The 10207-nt window shown below is 37.8% G+C and overlaps 1 pseudogene; it reads right to left on the reverse strand.

Annotated features, from left to right (window-relative positions):
• Positions 1–3854: 3854 nt before the first annotated feature.
• On the reverse strand, positions 3855–9937 carry LOC118627804 (annotated as a pseudogene).
• Between the last annotated feature and the right edge of the window lie 270 nt (positions 9938–10207).

Genomic DNA, 10207 nt, shown 5'->3' on the forward strand with positions numbered 1-10207 from the left:
GAGAACCCAGATGAAGGCTGAAACATATAACCCCTGTCTCTGAGAATTAATCCTTCTTGAATTAGTCTTCCACACGCAGATTCCTTTTGGGCTCTTGGTATCTCACAACACTCCATGATTTTTTATTTGTTAACATTATTCTATGTAAGTGGTTCTTAACCAAGAATAGTTTTGCCTCCCAAGGGACAGTGCAGTGTCTAAAGACATTTTTGATCATCACAATGCAGGGGTGGGGATGGGGGATAAACGGGGTGCTTCTGGTATCTAGTGGGAACCAGTGATGCTGTTAAATATCCTTCAACACACAGGAGAGACACTCAAAGAAAGAATTATTCAGTCCAAAATGTCAGTAGCACAGGATTGAAAAACTTTGTCCTGTTTGATGTTGTCCGGCCTGATGTGAGCCTGGTCATTCCTCCTTGGCCCACCCCATACCCCACTAAGCTTTGCCGATTTTCCCTTAACATTTTCATCCCAAGCAGGTTTTTGAATTGACTAATTTGCTCTGGTCCAGCTTTATTGTGGGACCTGCCTGAACAATTAGGACAAGTTATAGAGCTTACAAGAGAGCATGAGGTTTCCTGAGCAGTTAGGGGGTAGAGGCTAAACCTTGCACTGTTGCTTTAATCCTCTGCAGAGAAGTCAGAGACATTTCTCTCCCTTTTCTTTCTGTTTTAGATTTACCTGATTTCAGACCTCTCATTGAAGAACTGAATAAAAGAACGAAGCTCAAACTGTCATCACAGCGTTGTTGGCTTTTGTTTTCTAAAAATCCCAGGTAATTCTTATGGCTATTTTTCATTTGTCCTTGAAGAAAATTTGGATATTTTCATTGATACACTCTTTGCCCTTTGCCTGAAGTGGCTTTATAAATGAAAACTGGAAATGGATCTTCAGGGCAAATGGTGGTGGTGGTGGATGAGAGATACCCAGGAGAACAGAGGAGTTGAAGAACAAAAGAGAAAAAGAGGGTGGTACTCTGGTGATTTTGCCATGATTTTATGAGACCACAAGATTTTTTGCTGTTTTGTTCTTTTCTTTGGAGGGAAGGAGTAAGAGACTGGAATGAATCTCTTATTTGGCAATACTTGCTTTAGACTTGTGAAGTCCATCAAGTGCAAAATGCCAGTTCTCAAATAAGACTACAATGCATAAGGATTTGAATAAGCTAATTCAGTATTATTGAGCATCCCAGGATCATGGTGAGAAGCCACAGATCAACAATGTTGCATTTTCTCATTTCTCTGTAATATAGTAGCTACCATTTGTTTATGTTACTACCTTATTAACCCTTTTCATGTATTTTTAAAAAATTAATCCTCACAGTAGTTCCATGAAGAGTATTATCCAAATCTCATAATTCTAAGATGCTCATTTTTTCACACTTAGCATCTTTGAAATGAGGATATATAGGATGGTGCACGATGTGTAGCTACTGTCAGAAAGACAGCAGTCATGACGACAATTGTCATTGCCTACTTGTAAGCAAACTTGGTTGTTACTCTGGTGCCAGGAAAGTGGCAGCATCAAGGCATAACTTGGGAAAGAATCCTAGAAGTGGAGGCATGTTTTAAGAAATAAGCATTACTAATGCTCTTGATGGCATAGAGATCAATATTGTGTAGAAAAATGGGGACATCAATGACTCTGAGTCAAGCAAGGGCTGGGGGGGGGGCGAAGGTGGGGAAAATGGGGAATATCTGTAATACCCCCTTTTTTTCCCCACAGGCATGCATCTCCTGAACTCTAAGGAACCCCAGGAGGCTTGCAACAATGCAGCAATGGGCAGCTGCAGCTTATCCCAGGCAAACCCTCTGAACCTGTCCCCAAGACTCCCTTTTCTCTGATTTGTTAGTGAGCCAAAGCAGACCAGCCAAGGCGTGTGTGTGTGTGTGTGTGTGTGTGTGTGTGTGTAATTTAGAGGGGGTCTCTCTATGTAAAATTTGAGAGATACATTAAGTAATTTGTTTTGCTAAGTTTTTCTTATCTATGCATCAGGGTGATATGATTATGATATGATTAAAATCTATCTAAATATATTTAAAGGAGCTCTTTAAGTAAGTATGAAATAAAAATTCTACATTATAAGAAAGCATAGTGTCAATTTAGGGGTGTCTTATATGTTAAAGAAAGATGAGTCCTACAATTTACAGAATATTAGGTTCAGTGAAATATGATATTCTTCTTTTCCTGGCAATAAAGAAAATGAGCCTTAAAGATATTGTTTCTTGCCTCAGGTCACACAACTAACAAAGGAACTAGGATGTGACCCTAGTTGTCTCTAATTCCAAAACATTTTCTTATTTCCCACTGCACTGTATTGCTCCTTTACTGAGTCTTTCTTATAAACCATAGGTTTATTGCCCAGCTGGTGTGGCTCAGTGGTTGAGCGTGACCCATGCACCAAAAGGTTACCGGTTCAATTCCCAATCATGTCATATACCCAGGTTGTGGGCCTCATCCCCAGTGGAGGGCATGCAGGAGGTGGCCAATCAATGTTTTTTCTCATCAATGTTTCTATCTCTCTCTCCTTTTCCCTTTCTTTCTCTCTAAAAATCAATAAAGAAACAAACAAACACCCCTGGCCGATTTGGCTCAGCGGTTAGAGCGTCAGCCTGCGTTCTGGAGAGACCCGGGTTCGGTTCCCGCTAAGGGCACGTGCCTTGGTTGCAGTTTGTCCCCAGCCCTGGTTGGGTTTTGTGGGTGGCAGCCACTCGATGTGTGTCCCTTTCACATTGATGTTTCTCTCTCTCTCTCCCTCCCACTCTATCTGAACAAAAATTGGAAAAATGTCCTTGGGTGAGGATAAAAAAACAAACAAACAAACAAACAAACAAACAAACAAACAAAATCATAGGCTTGTTTGTTTGTTTTAACTAACATTTCACAGGTCTAGAACCAGAACATTTACTTCTTTTTTATCTTTCTAAGATCTTTTACGATGTGATGCATGAACTCAGTGAATTTAATAATGACTTCTGACTTTGCAGAACCAAAAACTGACTTTTTGTTTCTATTTTTACAAGAGCTTGTCAAACATTTTTAAATTTAACAGAAGAATGAACATTTATTGAGCTCTAGTTGCACTAGGCATTGTGTTTGTGAAGTAGGTTTTATTATCTTCACTGTAAAGATGAGGAAACTGAGTATCACAGAAGTTAAGGAACTCATCTAAGGATGTACCAGGGACACATTGACATTGAAGTGGCAAAGCTGGTGGGACTTTGAGTTCTATTGACTATGAGTGTGGATATCTCTTCCCCCTATACAAAAAGCAATAAAATGTATAACTTTTCATTATTAGGTAGTATTGAAACAAAGTGACATTTTCCTGGAGAAGAATTAAATAATACAAACTTATTCCTTACATAAAATTCCTTTATATGGTAGTGTTTAGTATTAAATAGAAGTGCTGCTTCTTCTCAGGCCACCTCAGCCAGATGTAAAGTTATTCCAGCTACTAACTCCTTAGGTAATATGTATATATTAACGTTGCATTAGGTTCCTCAGCATCCCTGCTTCCATTGGCAACCACATAATTTCTCCTTGTTCTCCAATTAGATGCATTAGAGATGCCCAGAACAAGGAACTCTTAAAGGAACATGTTTAGAAATTCCGAATCACTGGTAATCCTTCAAAACTGTCATTCTCTGACGCTGACCGAGAAACAGGGTCAGTCAATCAAAACTCCACCTTCATCTTTTCCCAGGTTTCATATATTTATTCAGAAGGTGATTCAACAATAGAATGAAGTATTTTTAGCATTATGAAAGACAATGTTTTGAAATATTTCCCCCTGCAATTGTTTATTATTATTTTTATAATCCTAAAGAGATTGTCCCATCTAAAATTTTTCAAGCATTTAGGTATTTTGCATGATCAGTAATGAAGGCTGCGATAGAGTAGTAGCTATGATTAATAATCCTCTTGTAATCTAAAATCAACAGGGATTTTCTTTTCTTTACAGGCAGCTATGAGGTTGTCAGGTAGTAACTGTCCATCTGAAAGAAATTGGTCATCTTTTCCTTGATTAATTAGTTTGTCCAGCTGAGAACCTAGATAGGACTTTACAAGATGGGTAGCATCATAAGCCTTCCATTTACTTTGATCGGTTCTCAAATGTCCACTAAAGGCTTTTTTTTTTTTTTTTTTTTTGCCCCAAGGACAGAGCACTGAATTGCAAATTGGAGCAAATGCTGACTTGTTTTTATATTTTCCAGGATACTTTAAAGCAGAAATCGAGCTCCATGGCTTCCCACAGAGTGGACAAAAATAAACGTCCTTTGGGGGTCTACTAAAAAATTGTCATTTATGAATTGGGAAAACTCCTCCGTTACGTAAGAATACATTCTGTGCTTAGTTTTCCAAGGATCTTCATTGGCATTCACATAAAACCCAGCCCCAGTGGCAAAGTCCCATTTCTCACCTGCTCCTTTAATATTGCAGCCATGAGGGCTGGTATCTGGAGCAATGACAATAGGCCATGTTCTGAGGCATCCATGTTTCTGGGGATGTGTATACAATTGTTGTTTATTTGACAGCTGTTAAAGTCAACAGGTGGCATGAAGACAAGCAGCTCTGAATAAAGTGTGGACAATAGCATCAAAACAGTTTAAGAAATTTATATGAAGGACCTACCATAAGCCCAGCAAGTCAAAGTTGAGAAATGCATTAATTCATTCACCTCGTCATTTATACAGTGTATATACTGGACAACATTGTGTAGGAGACACTTTTCAGGAAGTCAAAATTGCTGAGGACGCTTGACTGGTAGAGAAAGTTTAGTCATGCCAAGGGCTGCATAAAGAGGTTAAAAAGGCTTAGGAAAGAGAAGTGGCCTTTTTGTTTCTTACCAAAAACCAGGAGAAAAGCTTTCTCAGTCATAGTGGCTTATTAATAAGGTTCTAAGATTTTTTTTATTTTCGCTACTAAGCGTCTCTTTTAATATTTTGATGATGCTTTATCGGTTATATTGCTTAAGAGATAAGAGATTTCATGGTCTCACAAGAGCAACTGTTATGCCAGTAATGTTAGAAAAGGCTTTCCTGTGGGAAAAAAGTGCATTCTCCAGTCCTCACTTCAAATAGCTATTCAAAATAACTTAGGATGTATTATTTGAGTGAGTATTTAACTTGGAAAAAATACAACTCCTAGGAATGCAAACAAAGACTTATGATATTGAAGAAAATGTATGTGATTCATTTTATTTCCTCCATAGTCATAAAAACTAGAATATATTTGTGCATAAAGTGTATTTAAATGAAAAACTAAAACAATCTGGGCCTTTTGTTTCTGTCTGTGTGTAAGGTGTGCTACCTATTATTTAACAGTGGAGTAAAACAACCTGGATATTCAAACTTAGAACATGACTCTTATGACTCATAATTGCTGCTTGACTTTAAATCCTATTGTCTAATGATTGCCTCGCTGGGGTTGTATGAATCATCACCTTGCCTTCTGCATGTTGATTGGAAGGAGACCTCCTGGTTTCTCCAAAGATTGTTTCCTTTTGGCTGTGGTCAACATCACTGTGACACTTGAATAGACTGATTCCATTCCAGGGCACTGAATTAGGGATAACATGATTCCATCCTATCCCTTAAATATTCCATGAGCTCTATGCAATGTAATGATAATTATCTTAGTCCCTGACCTTTATGACCTTTCAGCCTAGCAGAGGAATAGAAAATGTTCGAGTACAGCTGAGTAAGATGGGCAGGGTAGGGGGTTCATAAAATGCAGCTTCAATTGCTTCAATGTCAATCCTCTTAAGTTGACGTGAAGACTAACCTATACTAAAATATTCTCCCATTTTGGAATAGGAAATCATAAGATAGCTTCCAAGGCTTCTGTCTTTTCTTTAACATCAAAATTAATGTGTAAGGTAAGAAGAAGAATCATGAGGCTATTACCAAGAGCTATTATGGATTTTTGAACTCTAGGATCCAGTCTACAACCACCCACCCCCAAATGTTCTTGATCCCCAGTATTCTATTTCATAGGCAAGGCTTAGTGTGCTAACAGATTCTACTAAAACCATTACATGAGATAAGCCCTTCCTCTCCTTACCCAGTGTCCTCCCTCTAGACTCTCTGAGGGTATTGTTTGTTAATGGTGCATCATGTTTGAGGACAAAAGGAGCTAGAATGAAGAGGAAAGAAGGGGAAGGGAAGGAAGATGACTAAGTTCTAGTCCATGGATAACTTCAGTGGTTCATAAAAAGGTAGCAGCTTTCCCTGCTTACTGTGGCCTTGTTAGCTTAGGAGATGCACATCCTGTTTATGGATGTGAAAAGCTGAGTCACCTTGCAAAGGTGCAGATGAAGCAAGGCTTTTCTTCTGTATCCTTTCTGTGTTTTCTGTTAGCACCAGAGACATTCTAGATAGGTTAAAAGTGTCTTGGGATTGTATTTGATTAGTGAATAGTTAATAAATTTATGGCATAATTTTGGGAAATTTGGCAAAGAAGGAAAGTCAGTTGAAGCAAAAGCTATCTAAACCACTTAAGCAGGATTGCATGGATTGACCAGACAGAGACTCCTACAAACTCTACCTACCCCTTCTCTTTCCTCACCTCTGTACACTCCTGTGGCACAAGAAGGGTTTAACTTTTGCTCTTAGCCTGGCTGGTGTGGCTCAGTGGATTAGTGTTGTCCCAGGGAGTGAGAAGTGTCAATTCAGTTCCTGATCAGGCACATGCTTAGGTTGTGGGCTTGATTCCCCAGTGAGGGGTGTGCAGGAGGCAGTCGATTGACGTTTCTCTCTCATATTAATGTTTCTATCTCTCTTACTCTTCCTCTCTCTCTAAAAAATCAATAAAATATATTTTAAAAAATTGTTTTGCTTTTAGTCTACATAAATGTTAGAGTTGTACATAAAATATAAACTCACAAGAGAATAATTCTTAAAAATTCAGATGTGTTTGAATAGACAAAATAAGATGAGGGGAAGTGGTGTGTGTGTCTACATGATCATATTAGAATTTGTGATCGGTTTTTGAGGGGGAACTCTTGAAAATGTCTATGTGCAAAGATAGAATTTATGTAACACATCTGTTCATGTATGACAACATGCCTTTAAAGTATTTGCTGTTGATGATTCAGTTCAGTTCTTCCACCACTTCTCTCCATTCACACTGCTTGTAAACTTCACTCATTTACACAAGCCCTCACTTGATCTGAACCCATAATTCATGTATTACATTTGCTTCTTGTGTTTTTTTTTTTTGTTGTTGTTGTTATTGGTAATATAACCCAAGGATATTTTTCCATTGCCTTTTTAGAGAGAGTGGAACAGGGGGAGGAAGAAAGGGGGGCAGGGAAAAAGAGAGAGAGAGAGAGAGAGAGAGAAACATTGATGTGAAAGAAACACATCAATTTGTTGCCTCCCACTTAATACCCAAAAAGGGCTGGGTATAAAGCCTGCAACCCGGGTTTGTGCCCTTGACTGGTAATTGAACCCGAGATCCATCAGTGTACAAGCTGATGCTTTAACCACTGAACAACTGGCCAAGTCATGCTTCTTGGTTTTTTCCCCCCTCTCATTGGCCTACGACAATCACAGTAGTTCATGACTCCACTGCATCATATCATTTTCATACAACAAAATAAAATTCTCGATGGATCAACTTTTCTATGAAACCGAATTCTTTTTCTATGAAATGACCCTTAATTTTGGATTATCCCTTCAAGAACAATTTTTACTTTGGTAAAATATTTAAACATGAGTACTACTTTGTTTTGTTTTGTTTATCCTCACCAGAGGACATTTTTGCATTTATCTTCAGATAGAGCAAGAGGGACAGAGGGAGAAAGAGAGAGAAACATCGACATGAGAGAGACACATTGAGTGGCTGCCACCCACACGACCCCAACCAGGGCCAGGGACAAACTGCCACCGAGGCACGTGCCCTTAGCGGGAACTGAACCCGGGTCTCTCTGGACCGCAGGCCGATGCTCTAACCACTGAGCCAAACTGGCCAGGGCAAAATATGAGTACTACTTTGAACACACAACTCACCAGGCAGTGACCATGGGGGTAGAGATAATTTTCAGACTTAGAAATTAACTCTAATATTTAGGGACATGGATTTTATGCAGGGATACTGAAAGGAATGTGCCTTTGAAAGGACTAAAAAAAACTCCCCACTGTCCCAGGGAAATTCAAAGGAAACTTGTCAGTGTCTAAGAAATTAAAACCCCAAGTTTACTTCAGATATGGATTTGGAGTCTGAAAATACCAAGTTTATTCCATGTATGGGTTTGAAACTTCTGCGTGTTCCAGAAAAACTTGTCCTGTGACCACACCCTACTCCACATAAAAAAGTTCATGTAAAAGCTTGTCCCCATTGGTGGTACCACTCAGCAGCCTAGCTAAAGCAAAAAAAAAAAAAAAAAATTAAATAAACAAAGAAGCTATTTTTGAGAATACTTTTAAATTCAAGTCTGTATAGAAAGAAACACCCACTGAGATAAACCCAAATTCTAAAAATTATAAAACAAAGGAGAAAATTTACCATCAGTGAAAGTTATTGGATTCAATAAACAGCAGATTTATACATTCTCCAAACTTTCCTTCCCAAACTTTAGCTTATAGCACAGTAATACACACACACACACACACACACACACACACACACACACACATTTTTATTTAATAAAAGTAATTTAAGAGATAAGAACGACTACTAAGTCCTGGCTGGTTTGGCTCAGTGGTTAGAGCTTTAGCCTGTGGTCCCAAGAGAATAGGGTTCGGTTCCGGCTAAGGGCATGTATCTCGGTTGCAGTTTGTTCTCTGCCCTGGTTGGGTCGTGCGGGTGACAACCACTCGATGTGTCCCTTTTACGTCTATGTTTCTCTCTCTCTCTCTTCCTCTTTCTCCCTCCCACTCTATCTGAACAAAAAAATGAAAAAATATCCTCGGGTGAGGATAAAAAAAAAAAGAAAGACTACTAAGCATAGGAAAATGAGATACTATAAAAAGCAAGGTTAAAAATAGAACTTCTCAAAAGAAAAATTGAAAAATAAAATTGTAACTTAAAAACTTAATTTCCTGCTCTGGCAGGTGTGGCTCAGTTGGTTAAACATCATCCCATGCACCGAAAGTTTGCTTGTTCCATTCCTGGTCAGGGCACATACCCAAGTTTCAGGTTTAGTTCCTGGTTGGGGTGCATACAATCAATGTTTCTTTCTCTTCACCTTCTCCCTTCCTCTCTCTCTAAAATAAATAAATAAATAAATAAAACATATTTTGTTACAAAAAAACAAACAACAAAAATCTTAGTTTCCTAAATAGAGAATTCATGACCTGAAATATAGAACTAAAGAAACATACACTGAATATAAATCTCAAAGCATTTAAGAAATGGAAAAAATGGAAGAGAGTTTAAGAGACATGAAAGAAAAAAGGGAGATGCCCAGTGTGTCTATCAATAGGAGTTTTCAAAGGAGAGAATGGAGAGAGAAAGAAAGGCAGTATTTCAAAAGATAATGACTGAGAATTTTCTTGAATTAATGAAAGACATGAATGTTCAGGATCAATAGTTATATAACACCTAAAATAAAAATAAAATATTAAAGCAACAAGATATTTAAATTTTTTTCACTAAAAGAAAATATTAGTTAAAACAACAATGGATTTGAAAAGGACTTGTCAAATTCAGAATCAATGGAATAGAAATTTCAAAACTGCAGCTTAGAATTCTATCACTAACTAAATGATCATTCAACTGAAATGGTAAAATAAGGCAAAATAAATATATTTTAAGACATATCTGAGGAAATTTACCACTCACAGATTCTTAGTAAAAGAGCCACTAAAGGATTTACTCTAGGAAGAAGCAATTTGAATGGAGAAGAAAAAAACAAGGAGGAGAGAGGGTTGGGAAACCAATGAGAAGGAAGACACTGGTTTCTGATCTCTTGCCCCATTACCTCCATCTTCCTTCCATTCCAGAGGGTTTCTGCTTCCTTTCCTAGTCTTGAAAAAAGTCACCCTTTATCATATCTTTCTTATTTAATGGAATTTTCTTCTAGTTTGTACCTTTTTCCCTGGGGCACTATCCAGTTTAGCATAAATGGCAGGGTATTGGGAAACATGGTTAATAAGAAAAATAAAAAATAACTTGTTTAATATTTTCAAAATATTATTCCTATAGTGTTTATATTGTATTGTGGTTTTTTTTTTAATCATTGAAATGAAAATATAAA

The sequence above is a fragment of the Molossus molossus genome, unplaced genomic scaffold (genome assembly GCF_014108415.1).
Source record: "Molossus molossus isolate mMolMol1 unplaced genomic scaffold, mMolMol1.p scaffold_m16_p_13, whole genome shotgun sequence".
Taxonomy (NCBI): domain Eukaryota; kingdom Metazoa; phylum Chordata; class Mammalia; order Chiroptera; family Molossidae; genus Molossus; species Molossus molossus.